Source organism: Podarcis raffonei, chromosome 2, assembly GCF_027172205.1.
Source record: "Podarcis raffonei isolate rPodRaf1 chromosome 2, rPodRaf1.pri, whole genome shotgun sequence".
Lineage (NCBI taxonomy): Eukaryota > Metazoa > Chordata > Lepidosauria > Squamata > Lacertidae > Podarcis > Podarcis raffonei.
Window position 1 is genome coordinate 103,238,838 of NC_070603.1, and position 14,750 is coordinate 103,253,587.

The 14,750-nt window shown below is 43.6% G+C and overlaps 1 protein-coding gene across 1 annotated transcript in view; it reads left to right on the forward strand.

Annotated features, from left to right (window-relative positions):
* Positions 1-12,079: 12,079 nt before the first annotated feature.
* Positions 12,080-14,750, forward strand: part of FHIT (fragile histidine triad diadenosine triphosphatase) — a 1,046,044-nt gene continuing 1,043,373 nt past the window's right edge. Inside the window, exon 1 of the mRNA XM_053378360.1 lies at positions 12,080-12,195. The gene's annotated coding sequence lies outside the window, so the exon portion shown is untranslated. The remainder of the gene's footprint in view (positions 12,196-14,750) is intronic.

Sequence of the window (14,750 nt, forward strand, 5' to 3'; positions counted from 1 at the left end):
AGGCTTTTCATTTAAGAAGACTGGACCAAGATGACATCAGTTTTCTGCTTCCCAGTTTTTAATGACTGTTTTTGTGGGTTAGTTGTAACCCTCTGAATGTATCCCACTGCTATTCAGCTAATTATATGTAATGGAAACTGTCTCTGTATTTTTTGTAATTAGAGTTTGCTTTATATATTTCGTTTTCTTCAGGTTGGGGGTGGGAGGAGGAAGAGCTGTCTTGATTTGCACTGCAAAATTCATTGGCTTGAAAGTAAGACACATGTCTATGTTAAATCAATTGCAGATATGAAACTGGAAATTTGACTCGGATTCTGATAACATTTGATAATAAAAACGGGAAAATTTGAGCGTAAGGCAAGTGGACCGTCTGAAAATTTCTGGCCATGCATTTTATTTTTTATCATTTGAATTAGAAGAGGAATCGTGCATTACTACGGTATGTAAATAGGGTGAGCCCTTGATGTAGGATAATTGTTATAATCTCAAAGAGATTTGTATTTTCTCTGAAACTAAACGACGAAAACACTAAATGTAGAAACAATTCATGTTGGGGAGAAACAATCACTCCAGGTGCAAAAATAATTGTTTTCAATATCGTGTTTTTTTCCTGGTGAATTAAGGGAGCAGGCTATTCCACCACGATAACAATTCTCTATTGTCTCAATTCGTTTTGTTTTCCAATCTTGATTATGGAGTTGTGAAAATTACTTTGTAGGTGTGACTTATACAGTCTGTATCTTTACCCATGATGTTTGATGCAACATTTTGGTATGGTAGCAAGCAAAATGGGAGTATTTCCCCAAATGTAAAGGTAATTAGGTGGGGGTTTTTTTTTTGAGAGAGATCCAAATTTGCAAAAGAGCAGCATTGCTTTCTCTTGCTCTCTCTTTTAAAGGAGAAATAAATCTCCTATGAGTTATTTTTAAAACCAATATAGAGAGAAACAGCTTGGACTGAAAGTTTCTGGTTTGATTTATTCTTAACTGATGCCTTGTGAGCTTGTCTATTTTTCAAAAGGTAGGGTAGGGTACCAATATTAGAACTTTCTCCCAGTAGGCTGTTAAACCTTAGAACTGTTTATCAGGCACTGTCGAACTCCATGAAGTTTGCCTCTGATTGGCTTCCCAGCAGTGTTTGAACATTTTATCACCTGAAATGAAAACTGCAGACCAGTAAGGATGCAGCAAACGACTTTTTAGAATATTTTTAGCTGCAGCAAATACCACAACACATCTAAAGGAGAAGTAGGCTATGCATTTGTCATGTGCATGTGTACATTTATCACATATATAGCACTCCTATAGCTTGATCCTAGGCTTGTTCACTCAGAAATAGTCACTGCCAGGTAAGTGTGCATAGGATTACATACTCATCCTGAACTCTGATCTGGACAGACTGCTCTGAGAAAAGCATTTCATTATATTCATTATATTGCACTAGTATCGCAAACAAACCTGGAACATTGCTGCACAGTGTGGGTTGGTGCCATTGGCTTGGGATGGTTTGACAACATCTTACAACCACTTTGGCTATTATGGAGCTGGGACAAACACACTTTCTGTTTGATAACAAGCTATTTGAAGGAGGTAGCAAGAGGCAGATACCTAGAAGGCGTAGTTTGCATGACAATCTATACCTGCTGAATTTCCACTTCTGAATGATGATGAAGGATATAGGAACCCTCTCCTCCTTTTCATCTGACCACCCTCATCCATACCCATCTAGATAACAAATATGCATTTCTCAGGGACCCATTAAATAGCACGACAAGGTCTTATCTTGCCCCCTGCCCCCTATTATGGCCACTCGTCAAAGTGTCCCATTGTGCCAGAAGAGATTTAGTCATGCTGGCCACATGACCTGGAAAGCTGTCTGTGGATAAACGCCGGCTCCCTTGGCCTGAAGCAAGATGAGCACTGCAACTCCATAGTCGCCTTTGACTGGACTTAACCGTCCAGGAGTCCTTTAACTTTTTACCTGTTATGGGCTGAAATGGGATGGGTGGGTGGGGGACATATTTCTCAATCAAATTTCATGTCTACACTGTACTTTATGACAATGTAAATATAATTTACATGGAAACTTTCTTGGCATGTCAGATTCTCTCACAGTTGTTGAGTCAAAAGAATATCTTGCTCCTAATGAGCAATAGGATAAAATAAATTAATACGATAATAAATTAACTAATTATGATTAAATATTACAAAGGGTGCTATTCAACCAAGTTTTACTCTGAGTAGACAATTGAAATTAATGAACATGACTAAGTTTAGGTCTATTAATTTCAGTGAGCCTACTCTGAGTTGACCACCCATTAGCTGCAGATTCAGTAAAATGACTGTGCTGAGATATATTTTCATGTTAAGTCTATTTCATGTGCTGTTCTAAAATCTTCAGAGGATAGAATCTGTTTTCTTGTAGATGGCTCATTGTTCCTCTATTTAAAGATAGGCTGTAGGTGTTTCCCCCTTTGTTATCATATAACGTACCCAGTAGATTTTCTTGTATACTTTTCTATCTTTCCTAATAAATACATTCCTAAGGATGGTGTCACACTGCAGTATGTGTGGCTGCTGTAGATGCTGCTGCAAATTGTAGCCTAATGATAAACTGGGCTCTGAGAGCTCCTTGGTCATCTCAGCATCATTGGAGGCCGAGGAGAAGGGAACTAGAGATGGAGGCTGGCAGGCAAGTAGCCAGCTGAGATCAGTGAGAGAGTGAATGGGCAGCCAAAGCTGGCAATGGAGCAAGTGGGCATTCCAGACCTGTGAGGTGGGCAGCCTTGGCCAGTGAACAGAGATTTGGCAAGGTCTAAGGGGAAAGGGTGGTTGTGGTAAACAGAGAGGGTAGCTTTGGCGAAGCATAAAGGGTGCCTTTGGCAACACGTAAGGGGATGGAGTGGGTGGTTTTGGCACAGTGGGTGGGTGGTAGGTGGAGTTGACAAGTGAAGTGAGCAGGGAAACTGCCAAACACTGGTTTTCAACTGGTGGGTTGGAATCCAGTAGTGGTCCTTGGCCTGATCCAAGGAGCACTACTACCATACAAATACATGGTAAAATATTAAGAAATGTATCCCTGAATGCATGTTTGGGTTATAAGTGGGTCATGGGTCTGAAAAGGTTGAAGATACTTCCTCTAGTACATATAATAAAAATGTAAGTGTGTTGTCGCACTGTAGTTCACTTGGCCACAGACAGGTGGTGCTGTGAGCTACAACATGACAAGAGGTGGCCCAGGTGAGCTGTGGGTGGACAGCCAGAACAGTCTGCAGCCCCTGTCCCCTGGTTCCAGATTACTAAGAAGGTAGGTGGCACTGCTGGCTGAATTCCTCCTCCCTGGTGAGCTTGGGGATCTGCTACTCCTACTGCCACGACCATAGCCAAACAAGAAGGAAGAGAGGGAGCTGAGGAAGTAGGAAGCAGTGGCCAGACAACTTAGTAATCTGTGGCTACCCAGTCAATTAAGATGAAGAGTCAACACAGGTAAAGTAGCAGCAGCAGATCCTCAGGTTGGGTGGCTGCTGCTTCTGACCGCCTTCCTGTGGTTCTCCTCCTGTCAGGCCAACTGTTCATCCTGCATGTCTGTAGTGGCATGGGGTGGCAACACAAAGGTCTAAGGGGGGTTGGTGATGTCTAAGTGGGTTCTGTGAGGTTTAAGGTGGTGAGGGGTTTGGCAAACTTTAAGGGGTAGGGGTGGTGAATACTAGGAAGTTGGGGAGGCCTAATGGGATGGAGTAGGTGAATTGGGAGCAACATCACAGCCCCTTGTCATATCACATCTCTGGACAGCTGTTGAAGATCAATCTACACATGATGGGATTTCATAGTCCAAACAAAAATGTCTAATGATGTATATAAAGGATGTTGTTAAATGCTGTGGAAAATGTCATTGAACAGGACTAGTATTTTACTTTACTTATCTTTTTAATTCCTTTTTCTTTTTTGCAACCCGAGTATTGCTGTAACAAACCTCATTTTATATATCCCTTGTACTGTGCTATTATTATACACTGTGTGTGTACATTATGAGATTCTGTACAACCGAGGAGCTTTGCCAATATCACTGCGTTCTCAAAGTCTCTTTGCATATATTCATTTTATTAAGCATGTTATGAAAATTCAAGAATGTAAACCAGATATAGCTAACTGGATTCCCCTTCTGGGAATTGTATTTAAGCACATTTTAAAAATAAAAATGCATGCATGTATACGGCTTCTTCCACTTAGAGCTCATCAAAAGCCCTTATTCAGATATGCATCTGCAAGGAGAGAACTGAAATTTTATTGCCAGTTTGGTGTCCTGTGTGTGTATATATAATACCTATAATGATCTAAATCAGCTTGGGAATGTTTTTTTATGTGGGACCCTGTTACATGATGATCAAAGGCCACAAAATTGTTGCCAGCTTTCAAGTTCTCCGGAACTCTTCCATCAGGCAAGATGTTACTCAATACAGGGGAGGGATTGGGAGATATAGACAGACAGACAGACAGACAGACAGAAGAAAACCCACCCTAAAAAAACCCACCATTGGATATTGTAGCCATGAAGTCGGCTTGTCGACTCACTTCCAATTTTGTGATCTTTTCGTTGGTTCTAATAAAAAAATACTGTACCTTCTAGCACGAACATTCAATTAAGATTCAATCTTTATCTTATAAAGATATTGCAGAACTGTGGATTGTGGAATTATTCTTCTTCTTTTAGACCAACATTGCTGCTTTTGCTTTCTATGTTGTTTAGAGACCATTCATTTCCATGCGTACAGAAGAGTGACTACTGCGAGAGACCACAGTTTTGTGGTCAGCAGAACAAAATGAAGAGGAAAGCTTGTGGGGAGGGGAAAGGAAGTGGTGCTCTTAATGAAAACACACAGAGCCATTTGTGGATGCGCTCAGGGTGCATTCGTGGGAAATGAGTGGGGTGTAGCATCTCTGGTAATGATGACTGCATAAAGGAGCGGTGATGGGGAACTGGTGCTACTAATGAAGTGGTTTGGACTGGGCAAGGGGCCCAAACCACCCACTTCCAGATAGCAGTGGAAAGGAAAGGTCAAAGACAGGGGGGAATGGCAATGTATTAAAAGATGGGACCAGAGAGCACACATATTGCTGCAACTATCAAGGGGTCTTCCCCTTCATGGATCACTGCCTTGCTGTGGTGAAGGGGCTTGAAGAACTCAGAGAAGCTATGAGCTATGCCGTGCAGGGCCACCCAAGATGGACAGGTCATAGTGGAGAGTTCTGACCAAACGTGATCCACCTGGAGCAGGAACCGGCAAGCCACTCCAGTATCCCTGCCAAGAAAACTCCATGGACAAAGGCAACAGGCATATAAAAGTTATGACACTGGAAGATGAGCCCCTCAGGTCGGAAGGCGTCCAACATGCTACTGAGGAAGAGCAGAGGACAAGTACAAGTAGATTCAGAGCTGATGAAGCGACTGAGCCAAAGCCGAAAGGACGCTCAGTTGCGGATATGCCTGGAAGCGAAAGGAAAGTCCAATGCTGTAAAGAAAAATATTGCATAGGAACCTGGAATGTAAGAACTATGAACCTTGGGTAAGTTGGATGTGGTCAAAAATGAGATGGCAAGAATAAATATTGACATCCTGGGCATCAGTGAACTAAAATGGACGGGAATGGGCGAATTCAGTTCGGATGACCATCACATCTACTACTGTGGGCAAGAATCCCGTAAAAGAAATGGCGTGGCCTTCATAGTCAACAAAAGAGTGGCGAAAGCTGTACTGGGATGCAATCTCAAAAATGATAGAATGATCTCGATACGAATCCAAGGCAGACCTTTTAACATCACAGTTATCCAAGTTTATGCACCAACCACTGGTGCTGAAGAAACTGAAATTGACCAATTCTATGAAGACTTACAACACCTTCTAGAAATGACACCAAAGAAGGATGTTCTTCTCATTATAGGGGATTGGAATGCTAAAGTAGGGAGTCAAGAGATAAAAGGAACAACTGGCAAGTTTGGCCTTGGAGTTCAAAATGAAGCAGGGCAAAGGCTAATAGAGTTATGCCAAGAGAACAAGCTGGTCATCACAAACACGCTTTTCCAACAGCACAAGAGACGACTCTACACATGGACATCACCAGATGGGCAGCATCGAAATCAGATTGATTATATTCTCTGCAGCCAAAGATGGAGAAGCTCTATACAGTCAGCAAAAACAAGACCTGGAGCTGACTGTGGCTCAGATCATCAGCTTCTTATAGCAAAATTCAAGCTTAAACTGAAGAAAGTAGGAAAAACTACTGGGCCGGTAAGATACAATCTAAGTCAAATCCCTTATGAATACACAGTGGAAGTGAGGAACAGGTTTAAGGATTTAGATTTGGTGGACAGAGTGCCTGAAGAACTATGGATGGAGGCTCATAACATTATACAGGAGGCAGCAAATAAAACCATCCCAATGAAAAGGAAATGCAAGAAAGCAAAGTGGCTGTCTAACGAGGCCTTACAAATAGCGGGGGAGAGAAGGCAAGCAAAATGCGAGGGAGATAGTGAAAGATACAGGAAATTGAATGCAGTTTTCCAAAAAATAGCAAGGAGAGACAAGAAGGCCTTCTTAAACGAGCAATGCAAAGAAATAGAGGAAAACAATAGAATGGGAAAAACCAGAGATCTGTTCAAGAAAATTGGAGATATGAAAGGAACATTTCGTACAAAGATTACCATAATAAAGGACAAACGTGGTAAGGACCTAACAGAAGCAGAAGACATCAAGAAGAGGTGGCAAGAATACACAGAGGAATTATACCAGAAAGATATGGATGTCTCGTACACCCCAGATAGTATGGTTGCTGACCTTGAGCCAGACATCCTGGAGAGTGAAGTCAAATGGGCCTTAGAAAGCACTACTAATAACAAGGCCAGTGGAAGTGATGATATTCCAGCTGAGCTATTTAAAATTTTAAACGATGATGCTGTTAAGGTGCTACACTCAATATGCCAGCAAGTTTGGAAAACTCAGCAGTGGCCAGAGGATTGGAGAAGATCAGTCTACATCCCAACCCCAAAGAAGGGCAGTGCCAAAGAATGCTCCAACTACCGCACAATTGCACTCATTTCACACGCTAGCAAGGTTATGCTTAAAATTCTACAAGGCAGGCTTAAGCAGTATGTGGACCAAGAACTCCCAGAAGTGCAAGCTGGATTTTGAAGGGGCAGAGGAACCAGAGACCAAATTGCAAACATGCGCTGGATTATGGAGAAAGCTAGCGAGTTCCAGAAAGACATCTACTTCTGCTTCATTGACTATGCAAAAGCCTTTGACTGTGTCGACCACAGCAAACTATGGCAAGTTCTTAAAGAAATGGGAGTGCCTGATCACCTTATCTGTCTCCTGAGAAATCTCTATGTGGGACAAGAAGCTACAGTTAGAACTGGATATGGAACAACTGATTGGTTCAAAATTGGGAAAGGAGTACGGCAAGGCTGTATATTGTCTCCCGGCTTATTTAACTTATATGCAGAATTCATCATGCGAAAGGCTGGGCTGGATGAATCCCAAGCTGGAATTAAGATCGCCGGAAGAAATATCAACAACCTCAGATATGCAGATGACACAACCTTGATGGCGGAAAGTGAGGAGGAATTAAAGAACCTTTTAATGAGGGTGAAAGAGGAGAGCGCAAAATATGGTCTGAAGCTCAACATCAAAAAAACGAAGATCATGGCCACTGGTCCCATCACCTCCTGGCAAATAGAAGGGGAAGAATTGGAGGCAGTGAGAGATTTTACTTTCTTGGGCTCCATGATCACTGCAGATGGTGACAGCAGCCACGAAATTAAAAGACGCCTGCTCCTTAGGAGAAAGGCGATGGCAAACCTAGACAGCATATTAAAAAGCAGAGACGTCACCTTGCCAACAAAGGTCCATATAGTTAAAGCCAGGGTTTTCCCAGTAGTGATGTATGGAAGTGAGAGCTGGACCATAAAGCAGGCTGATCGCCGAAGAATTGATGCTTTTGAATTATGGTGCTGGAGGAGACTCTTGAGAGTCCCATGGACTGCAAGAAGATCAAACGCATCCATTCTGAAGGAAATTAGCCCTGGGTGCTCACTGGAAGGACAGATCGTGAAGCTGAGGCTCCAATACTTTGGCCACCTCATGAGAAGAGAAGACTCCCTGGAAAAGACCCTGATGTTGGGAAAGATGGAGGGCACAAGGAGAAGGGGATGACAGAGGACAACGAGATGGTTGGACAATGTTCTTGAAGCGACAAACATGAGTCTGACCAAGCTGCGGGAGGCAGTGGAAGACAGGGTTGCCTGGCGTGCTCTGGTCCATGGGGTCACGAAGAGTCGGACACGACTAAACGACTAAACAACAACAATCAAGGGGTAAAGTTTTCTACCTGCCTTGCCCCACCCTTCACTGTACCTGGGAGCTGCTGCCTAAAGATTTACGTTTTGTTCTCTCTAACGTCTTTGTGGGGACTGGCCCTTTGCCTTTTTTCAGGAACATGAATGCATTGGGCATATATTTATTGAAATATTGGTAAAGGTTAAGGACCCCTGGACGGTTAAGTCCAGTCAAAGATGACCATGGGGTGCGGCGCTTATCTCGCTTTTCAGGTCGAGAGAGCCAGCTTTCCAGGTCATGTGGCCAGCATGACTAAACCGCTTCTGGTGGAACAAAACCCCGTGACTGAAGACAGAGCACACGGAAACACCGTTTACCTTCCTGCCACAGCGGTACCTATTTATCTACTTGCGCTGGTGTGCTTTTGAACTGCTAGGTTGGCAGGAGTTGGGGCAGAGCAACGGGAGCTCACTCTGTCGTGCGGATTCAAACCGCCAACCTTGTCTTTAAATGTTTCTTAAGTTGCCTTTTTTGTACTTGAATGTGTTTGTTATTCCTTTCTGAGCCACTTTTCCTTTCGTTGGTCAAAAGGGTACATATGAGTGAACAGTAACAATAATGAAATAACAGCAGGTCATCGGTGGCACCTGAAAGAACCACACAGCCTGTGGGAGCTCCTTCCCCACCTTCCCTGGGACTACATAAAAAATATCTGTGTGACCTAAGGGACGGTAGAAGCCAGGATGCCCAGACAAGGAGAAAGCCAAACCATCGACTCCCTTACAAGAACCACCAACTGTCTGAGGGAACTGTTGGGGACAGGCCTCTTTCCCACCTTCCCTGTTTAAGAAAGATCTGTGTGACTTGAGGGAAGGCAGAAGCAAGGGAAGCCCAGGCTGCCATCCCCTCCAAGCACAGTGGGACTTATTTCAGAGTAGGCACCCCTAGGATTACACTGTAAGCCTTTATATTTGTGAAGGGGAGGGAGTGTATAGACTCCACTGAAAATGGCAGCAGTTAATGGCTAAGAAAGTGTTGTTATGAGTTTGTGGGTACCAGACTCCTCTACATTTCTGGGTCCAGCAGGGGGATCAGAATTTAATCGAGGCAAATGTTGAAATATAAGCCTGGTCAGTTTCCCGATGGCGTAATGGCCTGGGAGATGAGCCATTTAGAGAACAAAGGGAAGGTAATGAGCCATGAGGAAAGTCGAAGAGAGGAGGGCTCAGTGCCAGACGGCAAATGGGAGGGGCCCCTCCCTTAACTCAGAATGAGTTAGATAAAGGGAGAGTTTAAAGTAGTCAAGAGTTGAATTCGCTGACATCTCATTGAATCCAGAGCTCTGCCTATGGGAGAAGCAAGACCCTCTTGGGGTGTTAATGCTGGAGACCCCTCCACCCATAGGCTCAGGTTGTATATTTGTGTAAATAAACCATATATCCTAAAGACGCCACAGTCTCCACTATGCCTCATTTCCAAAAGGAAGCCCGGACCGTGGGCAAGCAGCCTGGAACCCCTGGAATCTCACACCATTCAGAGATTGCAGTGGTGTGCAACAGTATGTTCCTTCCAAAATCCCAGCTCTGCTTCTGTTCCAGAGAATCCTGTCGTGGTCTGTTGAATGTTGGGAACAGATTCTCTGTAAATATGCATCATATTTTGGTACGTGTGTTTGCATTTGTTTTCCTTGCTTAACAGCGGAGTACTAAATTTGTCTCCGGTAAACACACTCTTCCATTCTAGCAGCATCCCATCCCTTAATCTGCCTTTCCTGCAAATCTAGTAGTTATAAATTATGCAATATGTAACCTCTGGGGAGTGGGATGGAAAAAAAAGTTTTACAAAGTGAACATTCTGAAAAACATTATTGCAAAAATATAATATGATAACAAAAATAAAACCCAGTGTTGCTTGGCAGGTTAAGCAGAGGAACAGAGACGTTATTGTTCCATCCAGCAAATTGCAGTGAGCAGGGACCTGTATGGATCTGCACCCCTGCAGTGGTTCCACCTGGCCTCTAAGGTTAGAATCAGTGCTTTTTTGGGGGGGTGCAGGGGTACACATACCCCTAAACATTTTGTGAATCTTTGTACTTTTGTCCATTTACTGTATTTATTTTTCCTGATTTGAACTATAAAATGGTGATTTTCTTGAGTCAAAACGAGAGTACCCCTAAACATTTTTTTTAAAGAAAAAAAGGACTGGTTAGAATCCTAAATACACATCTACCTACATCTAGCTAAATAGGATTATGATTGCTTTATAAGCAGGGTGGCTAAACGATTAAGAAAAATGAGAGAACTGTGTGGATCCTGGTTAGTCTGAATGATTTTAATTCTTGTTCTCTTGTGTGTGCATGCCATGTTGAAAGACTAACAGGTCTACTCAGAAGTAAGCTACAGACCAGGGAAGAAAGGCTTCAGGCTTGTTTTTACCCGAAGCCTGAGATTTACCAACAGAAGCAAGGTGCAAAAATAAAAATAAATGCTTAGAATTAAAGAATTCTGAGCCAATGTTTTGTTTTTGTTTTTTTGAGTACCATAAGTGAAGAGACCTCACAGGCCTCTCACACACACAAATAATCACTCCTATCCTACCTTCCCTGTTGGAATACACTAGTGTTGTTAACACTGCTTTCTAACAGCTTTGCTCTCCATTGGCTTCTCCACACCCCCTTCTTCCCCATGGAAAATAGCACTGGACTACATTGCAGGGACCATTGTAAAAGTCTCCCAACCATGCCCTCCCTTGGGGATAATGCCAAGGGACTGTATGTGCCTTTGAATGACAGAACAATGTTTAAAAATGTACTATGTAATAACATTTATAATGTATCATTTATACGAACTCGTCTTTGGATCTGCATTTTCTAGGTAAGGGTAAGGTGCAGGCTGCTGTCCAATCACAGCTCCAGTGATGGACATTTCAGTTGTATTATCTCCATAGGCTGCTGTCACTTCCACCCCATGAAAAGTGTGTGTGTGTATTGTTCATGCATTTATATGTGTGTGATATGTGTGTGTCTCTCTGTGTGTGCATGTGAACAATAACCAGGAAGTATCTTCCGCAAACAATGGAGTCATCAATCTCCATTTGTAATATGTCCACTGGAGAGGCAGTGTTGTATAGCAGTTATCAAGTGCTATACTAAGACCTGGGGAATCGGGCTCCTTTACCTAACTTGACCATGAAGCTCCCTGGCTGATCTTGGGCTAGTCAGTCTCTCCGCCTAACCAACCTCACAGGGTTGTTGTGAGAATAAAACGGAGGAAGGAGAACTATGTAAACCACCTTGAGCTCCTTGGGGAAAGGCGGGAAATAAATGTAATAATAATAATAATAAATATTATTTATAATGAAATCGTGTTCACCACCAACAGAAAGGAGGGGAAATCACTCTTCAATACATTTTAGTGTATTTTTGGTCTCTGTGGAAGCTGCCCAGAGTGGCTGAGGAAACCCAGCCAGATGGGCAGGGTACAAATAATATATTATTAATTATTATTATTATCTGTATATATATAGTCCAGTAGCACCTTAGAGACCAACTAAGTTTGTTCTTGGTATAAGCTTTCGTGTGCATGCACACTTCTTCAGATACAATCAATCAATCAATCAATCAATCACGGTTCTAACTTGGGGACGGACCAAGGAGGCAGCAGGCAAAAAGGCGCGCAAGCTTTTGCGCACGCGCATTGCCGGAGCAGCAAGAAAGGGTCGACGGTCGTTTTTTGGTTTTTTTCCTGGTCCTCTTCTAGCGTGAGTGCGCCTGCGCTGCCCAAAACGCGAGCCTCTGCTGTCTTTTTGCCAGCCCTCGCCTGACGTTTCCATGGCGCACGCGCAATAAGCTGCCAGAGAGTGAGCGTAAGTCTCCATTTTGTTTGCCGTCCTCTCTCTCTACTCTCTAGCCGCCCCCTCCCATCCCTCGCGCCTTGTGGAGAACCGGGGCGGAGAGAGAAGGGGGTGGGCCCTATGTCGCGCCGCAGGAGCTCGCCCTCTGGGTCGGCGGGGATATTCGGGAGAGATGGGAGGGCTGGTGCAGGGACAGCCGGCCATTGCAAGCGAGCGAGGAGCCAGGCAGCCAGCTCGCTTCCAATATAGTACAGTATATGCACCAGCAGGGTTAACAGAACGGATGCTTTCCTCACCGCCCTTGCAGGGTTACTCGGAAGTAAGCCTTACTGGGTTCGGCGGCACTTGCCCCCCAAGTGCGATGGCAGCCTTAGTTTAGCAATTCGTTATTCCCTGGGAGGGGAGTGGTGCATAATGATCCTGAACTGGGATCTGTGAAAATCTGCACAAATAGCTTTATATTTTTCCACTCTGGATGAACTGACCAGCAATAAATAATGCCCCCCTCCAGTACTGAAGCTCTCCCTTTTTCCTTTGCAAAGGTTGCCTACCGCGGTTTGATCATTCTGTGTCTAAAGAATGGTTGTCTAAAACAATAATAGTAATAAAAATTATGAATGTGATCTCATGGCTATACTTGCCCCCCTCTTCCCGACATGGTAAATGACACCTGCCACTTTTAAAGTTTTGGGCTGCCTCCCCTTCCCTTGGGAGTGTGGCTCTTCAAAAGCCTGCTCATTTTACTTATTTTACAGACTGCCCCAATTCTTCCCTGAAACAACAACAGCACCTCCTGTTTTTTAGTTTCCTGGTATAAAACACACATGGTTGCACCTTCCGGGTTTTTGCTTAATTAGAGATCACCAGGTTCTGGTCATGTGGGTGTTTAGTACAGTAGTGTGATTTGCAAATACAGTACAGTATATAGTTAATCTATATGTATATGTTAAGTATAGTTACCGGTAATCTATATGAAGGAAGTCCATGCCTCACCTGCTTGCTGGTAGCTGCTAGGTCTCTAATCAGATGACTGCAGGTGCACTCAGCTGCTCATAAAAACATGATTTGATTCCGAATCCTCACGTCTTTAGATTGCACTTGCTTTGGAAATGGATTTTGATGCAACAATACTGAACGTAAAATATATAGAAAAACTAAGTCCCTAAATTTAGTACTTGCTACCAAAAGGAAACCAGCCTCTTAGATAAATTAATTTGCTTCCCACCTTTTGGTGATGAAGGGCAACTGTGATCCACACCTAATTATTTTTTTTTGAGGTGTGCATAGAACGGACAAAAATGCATTTCAGGGAGTGAGGTGAGTTGTGTCCCACATGGTGGATTTCTGAAACAGAAATAATGGCATACATTAACTCTCCCATCCTGGATATATTTTCTTGTCAGTAATCCCTATTGACTTTCAAGTAATCATGCTTCAGATATTTTGAATTTCTAGTGTATGATAATGCTTATACTTTGTATATGAAATGTGCCTTTCCTTCTAAGTAATGAGTAGGGTCCAACAATGGGGGATGGGGCAGAGTGAGCTACTTGTCTCGGAGGGCACTTGCCTCTCTCTGCTCCTCTGGTCCCAACTATTACTCCCTTGCCTTCAAAATTATTCTTTTTTTGTGGGGGGGGGTTGCAATTGAGTTCAGAGCACATGTTCCTCAGCTTTCACAGCGGTTTTTCTGCCTCCCTTCAGCTATAAGGTCCCTGCTGTGACTGGCTGAGGGCCAGTGCCTGCGTGCTGTTCTCAGTTGCAAGGAATATTCCTTATATTGGCATGAGGGTGTGTTTGTCCCCTCCAGTGTTTGACATGAGAAGGGGAGGTGGAGGTTCATTGTGACCCATTGCTCGGAAGATATTTTCTTCCCCATCCTCTCCTTCCATCTGGGCCTCACATTATTAGTATAGAGACAGTTGCATTTTCTACCTTCCTATTTTTCTTATTTGTCACATCCTGCGCTGTTGTGCTCAGATCTGATTGTTCTATCTTTGTCACTTTCTTAGCTGTCATGCTGCAAATTAGACAAAGAGACAGATGCCCAGGAGTGGGCTTCAGCAAGGAGGGAAGACGGTGCATAAAAGATGCGTTGGCTTCTCCAAACCAAAATTGGCTTAGAATGGGAGGAGGAGGTAATTTTCATGGAGGGGGCAGAGGCAGCTTTTGTAGATATGTATTGATCCACACAGTGCAGATACCGTTTTTTTGAGAAATACTCAAGACTGTGGGTCATTCTTTCCTTGCATGCTTAAAAGGAGACAGTTTCCACATATTCCTGTCCCCTGCTCCAGCAGCTTCTAGCTGCCATGTTGCTGGTGAGGGTCCCCCAATCCTCTGGAGCAGATTTCCAGAGGGCACAAGGACTGTATGGGAAATAAGGAAGTGGCAAAAATTGCCATCCCCATTGCCGCTTGCAGATATATTCCATGAGCTGACTTCTGCTCGTTAGAAATTAGGATCCAAGCCATTGCCTTGAGTTAGCACAGGCATAGGCAAACTCCGGCCCTCCAGATGTTTGGGACTACAATTCCCATCATCCCTAGCTAACAGGACCAGTGGTC